Source organism: Lissotriton vulgaris, chromosome 6, assembly GCF_964263255.1.
Source record: "Lissotriton vulgaris chromosome 6, aLisVul1.2, whole genome shotgun sequence".
Taxonomy (NCBI): domain Eukaryota; kingdom Metazoa; phylum Chordata; class Amphibia; order Caudata; family Salamandridae; genus Lissotriton; species Lissotriton vulgaris.
The window spans coordinates 929,144,986-929,159,727 of record NC_141694.1 but is presented as its reverse complement, the minus strand read 5'-3'; positions in this window follow the sequence as shown (position 1 = coordinate 929,159,727).

Genomic DNA, 14,742 nt, shown 5'->3' with positions numbered 1-14,742 from the left:
GCACCACTCCACGCCTCTGCACTCTACTCTGTACCACTCCACACTACGCCATTCCACACTGCGTCACTGCACTCTTCTCTGTACCACTCCACTCTAGGCCTCTCATCTCTACACCACTTCACTACTCTGTGCCAATGCACTCTACTCCACACTACTCCACTATGCACCAATGCACTCTACTCTGCCCCACTGCACTCTACAACACTCTACCACTGAACTCTATGCTACTTCACTCTTCTCTGAAACAATCTACTCTGTGCCACTGCAGTCTATGCCACTCTATTCCACTCTGCCCCACTGCACTCTACTCCACTTACGCCACTGCACTCCATGCCAATCTATTCGGCACCACTGCACTGTACGCCAATCTACTCTACACCAGTGCACTCTACGTCACTTTACTCTGCACCACTGTACTTCGCTGCACTCTACACCAGTGCACTCTAGGACTCTCTTCTCTGCAGCACTGCATTCTCTGTCACTCTACTCTATTCCAATCTACTCCGTGCCACTCTCTTCTGCACCACTGTACTTTATGCCACTGCACTCTACTATGCACCACTTTACGCCACTCTACTGCACTCTAATCTACTTTGCACTACTGCACTCTGACACTGCACTCTACTCCACTTCACTTTACGCCTCTTTACTCTATTCTGCACCACTCCACCTCATGCCAAGGCACTCTACCCCATGCCCATATGCACCACTGCACTCTTTGCCACTGCACTCTACACCACTCCATTCTAGGCCACTCCACTCTGCACCACTAGACTCTATGCCACTTCACTCTACAGTGAAACAATCTACTCTACGCCACTGCAATCTATGCTACTGTGCTATATGCCACTGCACTTTATGCCACTCTACTCCACACTGTGCCACTCCACTCCGCGCCAATGCAATAAATGCTGTGTCACTCTACGTCAATGTGCTCTATGCTGCTGCTCTATGCCACTGCTATCTACCATCTACCACTATACTCTACCCTGCACCACTCAACTTAACTATACTGTCAGATCGCACTACGCAGGGTCCAATCGCAGAAATATAGGATCCACCTCCGGACCTCACCAACACACTGAGAAGTAAATACACAGGGTGTTCGAGTGATCAGGCGAGGGAAATAAAAAGGGAAGGGACGGAAGGGAACAGCTGGGAAGGGATGGCTGAAAGAGAAAACACACCAGTGTTAAAATACACACAGGTAAATGCTGCTCTCATTTCATTCTCACTAAGTTCCCCTCAAATCACCTGGCTCAGGTTCTCCAATTCACTCCTGCATTTGCAGAGGTTTTGAATGGACTCAAAATGTTCCCTGGTCCCCCTAGTATTGGACTGCATACTAGAATTAATGTTCCCTTGATAAAGTCCCGAACATAAGGAGAAATCCTTCTCCTTTGTATCAAAAATGTAAGAACTCAAAGTAATTCAAAAGGTTCCTTCACCCAATGAACTTGACGAGAATGTATTGTTCTTTAAAACGGTGAGATGTAGCCTCCTACTACTATCTTCCGCTTTTCACAAAGTACTTTAATCACAGTTCCCAGAAAACAGCAAAGAACTCCAAACACGGCAAAGTGTAGGAAATACACCCACTACTTTCCGCTTTGGCACTTAATATGGTAACCCACCATATTATCACTCTTTCAATAAACTTCGTAACGGTAGTGCGTAGCGCTGCCACAACACTCCGCTCTCGCAAAACAAAAAGGAACTCAAAGGTATGGAGAAATAATCCCCGGTTGTCTTAGACATCAAATAATAGTTTCAGCGTTACTCACGCTATCTCCTCGGGTAAGGTCCCTCCTCTCGCTCCGCTGTCTTGCAATACCCTCTGGCAGAAACAGCGAGTCGGGAGACAACCTGGAAGTCAGAAGGTGTTTCAAATATCGCTCGGCAAAGCAAAGCGCTTCCAGAACCCGTACCAGAGTCCAGCGCAGAAAAAGGCAGGCACCACTTCCATTCTCAGCGGAAGAAACCACCAGACAGGTACCTCCGGAAATCAACCGAATGTGGAGCAGGAACGATAGAACAAACAAACCAGAATCACGCACAAGGTCTCTATGCCCCGTCCTTCATTAAATATCGTGAGAATCACCAAAAAGGCTCATGAGAGTTGTAGTTCATGTTTTCTAGGTAGGCGCGGTTAAGCAAACCCTGACATATACTCTGAAACAATCTAGTCACTGCTCCCTATACCACTGCACTCCTCTCTACTCTGCACCACTCCACATTACACCACTGCACTCTATGCTGCACAACGCTATGCCACTGCACTCTATGCTATGCCACACTACTCTAAACCACTGCATTCTATGCCAATTAACTCTACACCACTTTACTGAAAACGAATGCACTCTACGACACTGTACCTACGCTGTTAGACCTGTCTGCCTCTGGGATTTCCCCTACCATTATTTATTTATTTTGTCCCCTTTGGCCTCCAAGTGTTCTATTATCTTTTATTTTTTTATTACCACCAGACTTTTTCCTTGCCGTTGTCCAGGGGGGCTAGGTGTCCCTTGATACTATCTCCCCATTTTCCATGTGCGCCAAGTCTCTCAGGAAAGTCTCAGTTCCTAGAAACCTAAAATGGTGGCCAGCAACGGGCAAAACTGTCACCACAGGGAGGCTGACTCATTGTAATGCATGTAGAAGGTTCTGGAACCTGCTAGTACCTTCCAAAGGTCAGGGTCCAGCCTATAAATAGCCAGAACTAGGGCAGCCATTTTGTAGTGACCAGAGGGAACTGGAGGGGTAGGAGCGAGGCTATAGAGGAGAGAAGGGCGCCCTGAGGAGAGCTAGATTGACCCCTGGGTCAGCGATACCACTTAGGGATGTCTTCCTCTTTCTGCTGACCAAACCCTACCAGGATATATTTCCCACCATATCCAGAACCTTGTTAGTAAAACTCTCGAGTGAATTCCTTCCAGAAGCCTTGGGTCTGATAAAAATGGTCTAACTTGACCTACCTTGACTTACTGTTCCTGACCCCCCCCCCCTTCCAGCACCTGAGGGATCTTACCTGACTGAGGCACTTGAAGGAGGTGGGGCTGGCTTGGTACTCCTTTGGAACTCTCCCCTGGGGTTCGTGAGGCGAATACGAACTCCGGCGGCATTCTGCTGGTCGTGGCAGCCCGCCGCAATCCCAGAACCCAGATCGACTCCACAGGTTAGCGGGTCTGGTGGAGGAAGCGGGTGCAGCGTGAGGCGACCGGAGTGTATCTGGAAGAAGAAGGAGGCCGGCCGGCGTGAATCCACGTCCCCCCTCTGACGCCTACAGTGAGGGCGGGCCTGGCATCTGACAGGACGCGGAAGCGGAGCAGCGGAGCCTCTGTGTGCCGGCTGAAGGAAATCTGAGGTGGGGAAGCCGGAGCGGGCACAGTGATTCCGCCTATGTCAGGAAGAAGTTGGTGTTCCAAGGACTGGCCGAGCAAGATCCTAAGTACCGGTAAGGCGGTAGTGTGTCGAGTGAGGCCCCCGAGTCTGAACGGGCCTCATCAGTAACTTAAATAACAGACAGAAAGGTGCGAGGCACTTGAACCTTTCAGCTGGGTTCGAGGGGTGTAAGGTACTGGCGTCTATTGAGCAAACGGAAAGACAACAGTCCCGGTGAACGGCAAAATAAGCCGAGCTGTTCCCATGAGACTGAGAATTTGGCAAGTCATCTAGAGCAGTCTCTGGACAGTTTAGATAGGCGGAGCCAGAACGTCTAAGTGAACACTACAAAGGATAAGATTTAGATTGCATCAGAGAGAATAACCTGCCTACTTAGCTACTAGAGCTGTGAGCTACCTGGTGGTAAAGAACTTATAATAACTGAGGGGGACATTGAGAATCTGAGAGGGTTGGTTAACCTTGAATGAAATACAGTAAGTAATAAGCTTTATTTCGATATAAAAACATATCATAAAAGCAGAACATCATATCATAAAACAATTTAGCAGTAATCAAAACAAAGCAACTTACAATTCATTTTTCATTAAGAACTTCTCATCGTTTACACGAGAAAAGCATTAAATAGATAAAGCTAAAAGGGAACACATTATTGGATCATCAGTTGTTTAGCAGTTCTTATGCGCCAAGCCCAGCCTAGGAATTTTGCCAAACAAATGGCAAAAAAGGGTCTAGCATCTGAAAGTAGTATTCTTAAGGCTTCCAAATGTGAGCGAGTTCCAAGGCTCCTACAAAGAGGCTTCAACCACCTCCGTCTAGGGGCCATATAGGCTCTACACTCAAACAACAAGTGTGCAACAGATTCAACTTTTTGCTCACAGAATGGGCAGTAGGGTACAGTTTGCAGGGGTGGTTTCCAGGTAGAAGTAAACTGGCATAAAGGTAAAACCCCGACCCTAAATTTAAAATACAATGCTCTGTCGTTTGAACTGTGGATCAAATCCAAATATGGTTCCCTAAGGGGGATATCTTTGACCATCAAGAAATTGGCAACAGATTTTGGGTGATTTGTTTTACCTGCTCTCTCACTGTCCACCCATGACCAATAGGCCTTCTTCAGTTCTTGTTTTGGAGGTGCTGTTTTATTTTCCCACGCAGCTCCTAGGCCCAGCATGTACAGAACCCTCTTGACCTCCCTAAGCCAGGAGACCTTGTGCCAACCAGGTAAGGACAGTAAATCTTTTAGGGCGTCTGCATAGCTGTGGAGTTCGGGGACATTCCAAATTCTAGACCATAGTAATAGAGGGCGTAGTTTAGCTTGCTCACAGATTGGGCGAGTACCTGTGTCGAGCAAAAGGGGGATTGTGGGAGTGCTATGGGGTAACCTCATCAGATCTTTATGAAATTTATTTTCTAAGAGGGCCAAGGTGTCTACTCTCTGGGTACCCCAAAGTTCTGCGCCATACAGTGCTGCACTCACAACCCTGCCCCTGTAAATATCAAGAAGTGCCCCAATAGGTTTTATAGAGGAAGCACGCTGCTTTTTAAGTAAAGCACCAACAACCCTCTTATGGGTTAGAAACACTTTTTGGTGGTGCGCCTTCCAGCTCATACTATCACTAAGACGTATGCCCAGATAGTCAAATTCTTTGACTCGTTCTAATGTGACAGAGTCTAGAACGGGGGGTTTAACAAGTTTCTTGGGGGGGTTAAGGACAAGAAATTTGGTCTTACCAATGTTTATGGCCATTCCCTTGGTGTCGCAGAAGGCCTTGAAGCTGGAAAGTAATGACTGTATGCCCGCAGGTGATTTCAAAATCAGAAGGGTATCATCCGCAAACAGGAGCGTCAGGATTTTCCTTCCAGCCAGGGATGGTGCATCTGCAGGGTGTTGGAGAAGGTATTCCACCACTCCGTTGACGTAAAGCGAGAACAGAGTGGGGGCAAGCACACACCCCTGGCGGACGCCCCTGTCTACTCGGATACGCGGTGTTTTTTCTCCCTGGGCACCCCATCTGATTTGGGCAAAATTACTGTCATGAAATTTTATAAGCAAGGCCAACAAGTAGGGAGGTAGACCTAACCCATCGAGGACCTTCCACAATAATGCTCGTGGGACCAGGTCGAAGGCTGTTTTTAAGTCTATAAAGACTAGGTATAAACTGCCCCCTCCTAGCACCACTACTTTCCAATAAAGCATTAGAAGGCGGAAAGTCTGCTCGATGCTGCCTGTCCCCGTTCTAAAACCTGCTTGAAAATCAGACAGTATCTGATTTTCGTCCACCCACTGCAGAATCCTGCCTAATACCACTTTCCCCGCTACCTTTTGCGTCGAATCCAGCAAACTGATGGGGCGGTAATTAGCTGGGTCGTCCCTAGAGCCTTTTTAAAAATGGGGACAACTTCAGCGCCCCTCCAAGAGTCAGGGAAAGACCCCCCCAACATAACCTCATTGAGAAGTGCAGAAATTAATTTACTCCAGAATAAGGGGTTATTTTTTATCAAATCACCTGGGATCCCATCAGGACCTGCCGCTTTGTTAGGAACAATGCACCTAATAGCCTTCTCCACTTCCAAGGTAGTGAATAAGCCTTCATTTGGTGGGAGGACTGTGGGACTGGGCAGTGGGACCAGGTCTGATTGTGGAGGCCCTGTAGGGACCGAATACAGCTTCGCAAAATGGGCAAACCAAGCATCGCCAGTGATATTACAAGTCAATTGTTGATCAATGGGCTTTTCTCTTGATCTTAGCAAGTCCCAGAACCCCTTGGCATCTTTCCTTGTGCTCGCCTCCGTTAGTTCTCGCCAAAAGTTGAAGTCGTATGCCTGCTTGGCCTCGGTCACAAATTTTCTATAGAGCTTCCTTGCAGACCTGATGTTGGCTTGATCTTTTCCTTTCACTGCAGCAACAAGATCACCCTTGGCAATTCGACATTTAGATGTAAACCACTTTTCGCTTGCCCTAGGAGCTCCTTTTGAAGCGGTTCTGGAGCTGGGTTTGTGAATGATAAACAGCCCACTTAGTGCCGTTATAGTCTCTGCAAATAACGATAAGACCATCTTGCTGGTGGAATTTGTGATGTCAAGCCGAGGTTCAGCCTCTGATAGAATAATTCCGGCTTGTGTCATCCTTGCCTCATCTGCTGAGACTCTTGCCCATTTCAGGCGTCTGCCACAGTTTGAGGGAAGAATCTCATGTGAAGCTTTCCATATGTGGTCAGGAGGTTCTTGATTCCCAGTTTGCCATGGGACAAAGATAGTTAGGGCAAGAGGATTGTGGTCGCTATCACAGGTCTCTATAACCTCCATGTCGTGATGGTATGGCCAGAGGTTATAGTTGAGCATGATAAAGTCAATTCTGGATGAGTGACCCGTCCTATTGTATGTATGGGCACCCATGTGGTCTGATTTAGAACGCCCATTCGTTGCTCTCAGATTGTGCTCCATACAAAGAGCGTTTATGTCAATCGCACTTTGAGTCCATTTAGGGATCGGCTCAAGGTTCAAGATAGGGATACCCCTCCTGTTATCCTCATCATTGGTATCCAGAATGTCTTCTTTAGCTAAAGGCTCAAAACAGCAATTAAAATCGCCTGCTAGAAGAACAAGGGAATCAGCGTCACAGGCAGCCAAGTTGTTGTTCAAGCCTAATGGGTTTAGAGATGCTCCACTCCTGTTGCCCCTTAGGTAGAGATTGAATAGTTCTAGTTTCCTTCCCCCTTTGTAGTGTAATGATAACCATTGAAGGTCAGATGTTTGAGTGGTCCTTTGGGAAACACTAAGACCTAGTGCTATGCTGATCCATATAAGAAGACCGCCGGACGGGCGTCCTCTAGAACCTTGATGATGTACAGCCGGGACAAAGAAGGTCGAAAAACCCACTCTATGTCTTGGTTCCTGGCACCATGTTTCCTGTAGAAGACAGATGTCGTAAGGTGCCAGGAAGGCATTCCATTCCGGGATATCAAAGTTGCGTGCGAGACCAGCCACATTCCAGCTTAAGATCTTCAGAAAAGGTTCACCAGATATAAAGTTTTTAGGTGAATGGATAAGCAAAGGAGGGTTTACCACAGCCGGTACAGATGGTATTGGAAGAATCTCAGTCTGGAGAAAAACTGAGGTTACAGCTCTGTCAGGCGGGTTAGTCTCCACTAATTTACTTTGAACAGGTGGAGGGGGAATCGAGCATGGTAGAACTGTCCTCACTTCCATTCTATTGCAATCTAAAGTAATTGCTTTAGTCGGCACCATGTCACGGGGCAAGCTGTTCAGAGGGCCGCCTTGGCTAGTTAGAAGGCCGTGAGTTAGATTTCCAACAATGTCTACATCCTGAAGTGTCGTTGCTTTTTCCAGTTGTGGACAGACGGGGGACATAGAGAGTCAATTAACCTCCTCTAGGCCACCAAATCTATTGTAGGTTGAGAGGCCATTCCAGTGTAGGAGAGTATTCTTTTGCCTCATAGGATGGGTATTCCATGGGTGATGCTGCACCAATGACCAGTTATCAGCTTGGGTGTGGGCTTGTCGCGGAGGATAGAAATAAGATAGCGGCCTTGGTATGACTGAGGATTCTTCACTGGTTGGCCAGGAACAGATATGGTGTGCTGTGTGTGGGTCCTCGAAAGTCACAACTACACAGTCCCCTGGCTTTGATTTCTTTGTTGGACCCACCCAGGGTGTTCTGCGGACCATCAATACTCGACTTCTTCTACCATTGGGAATCGGCCTGTTAACGTTAAGCCAATGCATAATTTTATTTTTCAATGACCAGTGGTTTTCGTGTTGGTCAATATCGATCACGGGAACGCCTGTCAACACGACCACGTAGTCATTGGCCTCTGGGGGAAGATCTATGTAACCCCCTCTAAAATTATCTTTTGGACGGGGGCCCTGGGTTTCAACAGGATGAGGTCTAATAGGTACTCCTGGATTTGAATTTGCTTTTTGGAGCTTGGAGTTCCGTATGGGAACCTGTGGTTTAGGGGCCTGAGGTTTAGCGGTTGTGGAAACTTGGTCCACGGCCACAGTCCTCGGTTTAGGAACTGGCCTTGCAGCAACAGGAGCTGGAAGGGGGTGCTGCTCAGCTTGCAAGACGGGAGCTGACGATAGTGGGTCAATTGGGGACAAGCCCTGTTTTTCAAGACTTCTCAGGCCGAGAGTGGCCAGAGCAATAATGCTCTTCTCCATCTCGAGCAGATTGTTTTCTATCCTCGACAGTCTTAAGTCAAGTGGTGAGAGAAGTTTTTTTAATGTTTCCCAGACTTGGTCTATAAATTCCCTATCATTCCTACCTGGGTCCTGTGCCTGCGCACCCTCATCTTCTAGGGTGGTAGTAACTAGACCCTCTCCCTTGCTTTGGCATGGTGGCTGAGTGCTCGAGGAACACTCCAGTAAAACATTACGTGCCGGGGCGTTAGTCATTGTCAGATGGTGAGAGACTGCAACTTTTGCCTTCTTCCGAGAATAGGCTGAGCGTGATTGGCGTTTTCTTTTAGGTTGTGTGCCGCTAACGCAGGGAGAGATTGAGAGTGTTTCGGGAGGTGGATTGAGGGTAGGAGTCTGGGCGTGAGAGGATGCAGGGCAGTTGGTCCCTTCTACAATACGTAATTGCTCCAAGGGCGGAGTGGAGGTAGAAAGGATCGAGGGCTGGTGTACATCGACCTGAGTGATGATACTATTAGGGCGGGCAGGACGCTCTGGAGTAACAGAAGAGGCTATATGGCCTAGGGATGATTTTTTTGAGAGTGCAATTACTTGGGACAACCTTCGTGCAGCTACTAGTTCAAGGGATACCCGGGTTTGAAGTTTAGATATTTCTTCATCAATGGCTATGTTTGTGCGGGTAATGAAGTCGTCCATGGGGCCACAAATTTGTGAACCGCCTTTGGAGGCCTTGCTGCGTGTCACCCTAGTGCTCATAGTGTTTAAGGTGGAAAAAAGGTCGTCACTCAACTTACTAATTAGGATGTTACAGTTTAAGCTAGCCTATATCAGCACGGTAATACAATCAGCAGGTAGGAGGCAATCAGGGGGGTGGGCCACGGCCGTCCGCTGCCGTCCTCGAACGGCCTCAAACGGCCCGCTCTTCGCCCCGTGCTGCGTCCCGCGCTGCGGGAGTGTTGTGTTGTGATATAGTGGGCGTGATAGGCGGGGGGCGGGCCGGCGGGGAGAGCGGACCGGATGGTATGTCCGTGGTCTCGCAGGGACTCCTGGTTGTTGGAGTCCCTGCACACTCGCAGCCCACGCCTAGCCTCACGCCCTTACCTCCGCCTAAAGTGACCAGGTGCCGTTGGTTTGCAGAGTAACGCACTCCTGTGCGAAGCGGCTCCCGCGGAGCGGGAGCGGCGAGCTGTGTGGGCGGATCTGCCCTTAAAGTCCTCAGCGTGTAAGTTGTGCCTCTATCTCCAAGATTGTGAGTCCCAACAGGTGGTGAGGGAAAACGCCTTTTTCTGTCTCAGGCGGGCGGGGGGCGGGCCGGCGGGGAGAGCGGACCGGATGGTATGTCCGTGGTCTCGCAGGGACTACGCCCTTACCTCCGCCTAAAGTGACCAGGTGCCGTTGGTTTACAGAGTAACGCACTCCTGTGCGAAGCGGCTCCCGCGGAGCGGGAGCGGCGAGCTGTGTGGGCGGATCTGCCCTTAAAGTCCTCAGCGTGTAAGTTGTGCCTCTATCTCCAAGATTGTGAGTCCCAACAGGTGGTGAGGGAAAACGCCTTTTTCTGTCTCAGGCGGGCGGGGGGCGGGCCGGCGGGGAGAGCGGACCGGATGGTATGTCCGTGGTCTCGCAGGGACTCCTGGTTGTTGGAGTCCCTGCACACTCGCAGCCCACGCCTAGCCTCACGCCCTTACCTCCGCCTAAAGTGACCAGGTGCCGTTGGTTTGCAGAGTAACGCACTCCTGTGCGAAGCGGCTCCCGCGGAGCGGGAGCGGCGAGCTGTGTGGGCGGATCTGCCCTTAAAGTCCTCAGCGTGTAAGTTGTGCCTCTATCTCCAAGATTGTGAGTCCCAACAGGTGGTGAGGGAAAACGCCTTTTTCTGTCTCAGGCGGGCGGGGGGCGGGCCGGCGGGGAGAGCGGACCGGATGGTATGTCCGTGGTCTCGCAGGGACTCCTGGTTGTTGGAGTCCCTGCACACTCGCAGCCCACGCCTAGCCTCACGCCCTTACCTCCGCCTAAAGTGACCAGGTGCCGTTGGTTTGCAGAGTAACGCACTCCTGTGCGAAGCGGCTCCCGCGGAGCGGGAGCGGCGAGCTGTGTGGGCGGATCTGCCCTTAAAGTCCTCAGCGTGTAAGTTGTGCCTCTATCTCCAAGATTGTGAGAATGAAATACAAAGAACGAAGTGTTTTCCTACTGAAGATAATTGCTGGGCCAGAGTGTGTAATTCTATCCTATGTAGGAGCGTTCTTCTTTTCACAGGTTAATGTTCTGCATTTGATAATGATGAAACAAATGTGTTAACTGAGTAACTACTGCTTGAGAACCAAAAGACTAAATGCTCTGGAGCAGTGAACAACTCTGGGCATCCAAAATAATCTTAACTGTAAATGTGATACCGTGTCTAAAATTTTGATATAAGTCATAAATGAAACAAAATCTTTTATAAAAGGAACCGGTATTTTTCTACTTTGGTGTGGTATCTTTATTTTTGGTGGTAGTTCACTGAGTTGCTGCGGATGAGTTTGTAAGCACTACACAAAAGCCTTGGGGATGTTTTAGCTGTTCCCGCTCTGTGCCAAGCTACCCTATGTAGTCTAGGAATCTAGGTCTAACATACGCTAACAACTTTGAACCACTGCATTTTACGCCACTATACTCTACAACATTCTACTCTATGCCACTGCACTCTATGCCACTGCATTGCTATGTCACTCTACACCATTGCACTCTACATCACTGCGGTCTATACCATTCTATTCTACTCTGCACCACTGTCCTATAAGTCACTGCTCTCTGTGCCACTCTACTCTGCACCGCTCTACTCTGCACCACTTTACTCTGCACCACTCTATGCCTCTACACCACTCTACGCCTCTACACTTTATGCGACTGCACTCTATGCCACTGCACTCTGACACTCTACTCTGCATGACTGGAGTCCATGACACTGCACTCTGCTGCACTGTACGCCACTGCACCACTCTACTCTGTGTCAATGCACTCTACGCCACTCTACTCTGCATCACTCCACTGTATGTCACTGCACTCTACCCTGCACCACTCCACTCTACTTTGCATCCCTCCACTCTACGGTACTCCGTGCCAGTCTACTGTAAGCCACTCAAATATCTCTGCACTCCACGACACTCTACGCTATATCACTGCACTCTATGCCTCTTCAATGTACTCTGAAACAATCTACTCTATGCCACTGCAGTCTACGCGACTCTATTTCACTCTGCGTCACTCCACTCTACGACACACCACACTATGCCACTCTAATCTATACTGTTGCACTCTGTGCCTCTGCACTCTACACCACTTTACTCAAAACCAATACAATGTGCGCCATTGCACTCTATGTCATTCTACTCTGACCACTGCACTGTATGCCACTATACTGTACTCTACACCACTGCACTCTAGACCACTCTACACCATTGTATTCTGTCACTTTACCCTGCACCACTGTACGCCACTGCACTCTACATCAATGCACTCCACATAACTCTACACCAGTGCACTCTACGACACTCTACTCAGCAGCATTGCTCTCTCTGCCACTCATCTCTGTGCCACTTTACTCAATGTTACAGCACTCTACTCTGCACCACTCTATGCCACTGTACTGCACTCTATGCCAATGCACTCTATGCCAATCTACTGTGCACTACTGCTCTCTATGACACTGCACACTATTCCACTTCACTCTGCACCTCTCTACTCTACTCTGTACCTCTCTATTCTATGCCAGTGCACTTTACCCCACCCTACTATGCAGCACTGCACTCTATCCACTCCAGTCTGTGCCTCTCCCCTCCACTCTATGCCACTCCACTCTGTAACACTGCACTTTACACCACTACTCTGACACTCCCCTTTACTCTGCACCACTTCACTGTACTCTTAACCAAACTGCTCTATGCCACTGTACTCTATGCCAGTCTAATCCACTCTGCGCCACTCCACCTACTCTACCTTAGACCACTCTACTTTACACCACTGCACTCTACCCTGCACCACTTCACTCTACTCTGAAACAATCTCCACCATGCCACTGCACTTTATGCCACTCTGCTCCAATGCACTCTACACTGTGCCACTCTACATCTCTGCAGTCTACGCTATGCCACTGTACCTTAAACAACTGCACTTTACGCGAATGCACTCTACATCACTTTACTCAAAATCGATGAACCTTATGCCACGGCACCTAAGCCAACTACTCTGTACCACTGCACCTTGTGCCACCATACTCTACATCTACAACATTCCACTCTATGCGACTGCACTCTATGACACTGCATGTTATTTCACTGTACACCATTGCACTCTATGGCACTTCACTCTGTTACTGCACTCACCACCACTCTATTCTACTCTGTACCCTATGTCACTGCCCCACTCTCCTCTGCATCACTCTACTCTGTATCACTCTAAGACACTGCACTTTATGACCCTGAACTCTACAACCCTGCTTTCTGATAATTTTCTCTGCATGACTGCACTCAGTCACTGCACTCTACTCTGCACCATGCAACTCTACGCCTACTGTACTCTACAACACTGCACTCTACATCACTGTACTCTATGCCACTCTACAACTCTGCTCTCTACCCTGCACTACTCCACTATACCCTGCACCGCTCCACTCTATACTACTCCACTCTACATCACTGAAATCTAGTCTGCACCACTCTACTCTGCTCTAAGTCACTGCACTCTACAGAAATGCACTCTACACTACTTTACTCAAAACCAATGACCTCTACGCCAATCTACTCTGCTCCACTGTACTTTACCCCACTTCACTCTTGGCCACTCTAGTCCACTCTGCTACACTCCACTCTATAACACTTCACTCCAGATGTTCTATTCCATTAAACTCTGCTCCACTGACACTCTACTCCACTCAATGCCACTCAACTTTGCAGCACTCTGCTCCACTCAATCCCATTCTATGAGATTACTCCACTCTACTATACTCTACGCAACTCTCTATATGCCACTCCATGCCACTTTACTCCACTCTACTCTATGACACATTTCTCCACTCCACTCTATCGCACTCCACTCTATGACAATCTACTCCGCTTTAAGCCACTCTACTCTATAACAATCTCTTCAACTCTACATAACACCTTCTACACCACTCCACTCTGCACTACATCACTTCACAACACTCTGTCACTTCATTTTATGACACTTTACTCAACTCCAACAGTGTAATCCACATCATTTAACTCTACGCCCTTCCATTCTGACAGTATATGACACTACTTTCTCAACAACACTGTACGCTACTTCATGTCACTCCACTTCACTCCTCTCCACTCAACTCTGCTGTACGCCACTCCATAACACTCCACTCTACTCCACTTTACGACATTCCACTCCGCTCCAAGCCACTCTTCTTTACCCCACTAAATTGTAGCCATGCTAACCAGCAGCCACTCTGTTGTGCACATTGCTGGAACATATTGGTAAAGCAATTAGCTCTTTCAAAGGCGAGACCTATTGACTTTTCCAATGCTTGTTACTCTGTGTCACGAGGAGTGAGGCCTACAAGCTCACTCACCTTTCTTAAATTTTGCTACTGTGTGCTAACCCACCCTTGGTCTACATCAGTTAGATGTGGAGTGCTGCACAGCACAGGAGTAGTGACTTTGTGCTGGACGTATGTGTGTTGGGAAGGGTACAGGGATACAGTAGTAGAGTGTAGTACTTGAATGGTTAGTGCATATACTGAGTGTATGTATGTTTGTGAGGAATACATCACATGAGAGATGTAGTGCTGTGCAGTGCCTGCGCAATGGAAGCAGGTGCTGGGAGCATGTGTGCTTGCGCAAATTACAATACATGATCGATGTCTCTTACAGCGGCCCCTTGCTAGGAAATTGGAAACTACTTTTCAGACAAAATTGGTAAAATCTATTCTTCCTTTGAGACCCAACCTTCTTTAAATGATTCTTCTCAGGTCTCTATGGGACCTCGTCCAGAGGCTATGTCTCATCTAGGAGCTTTCGAACAATTGTCGGAATCTCAGGTTTTAAAGTCGATGGCGGAGGTTACATCCAGTTCCCCTTCGGACCCCTGCCCCTATATTATTTATTCTTGACTAGCCACTACATTATGTCCTCATTATCCAACTTTTTAATCAATCCCCAAAGGCAACATATCCTATGATTT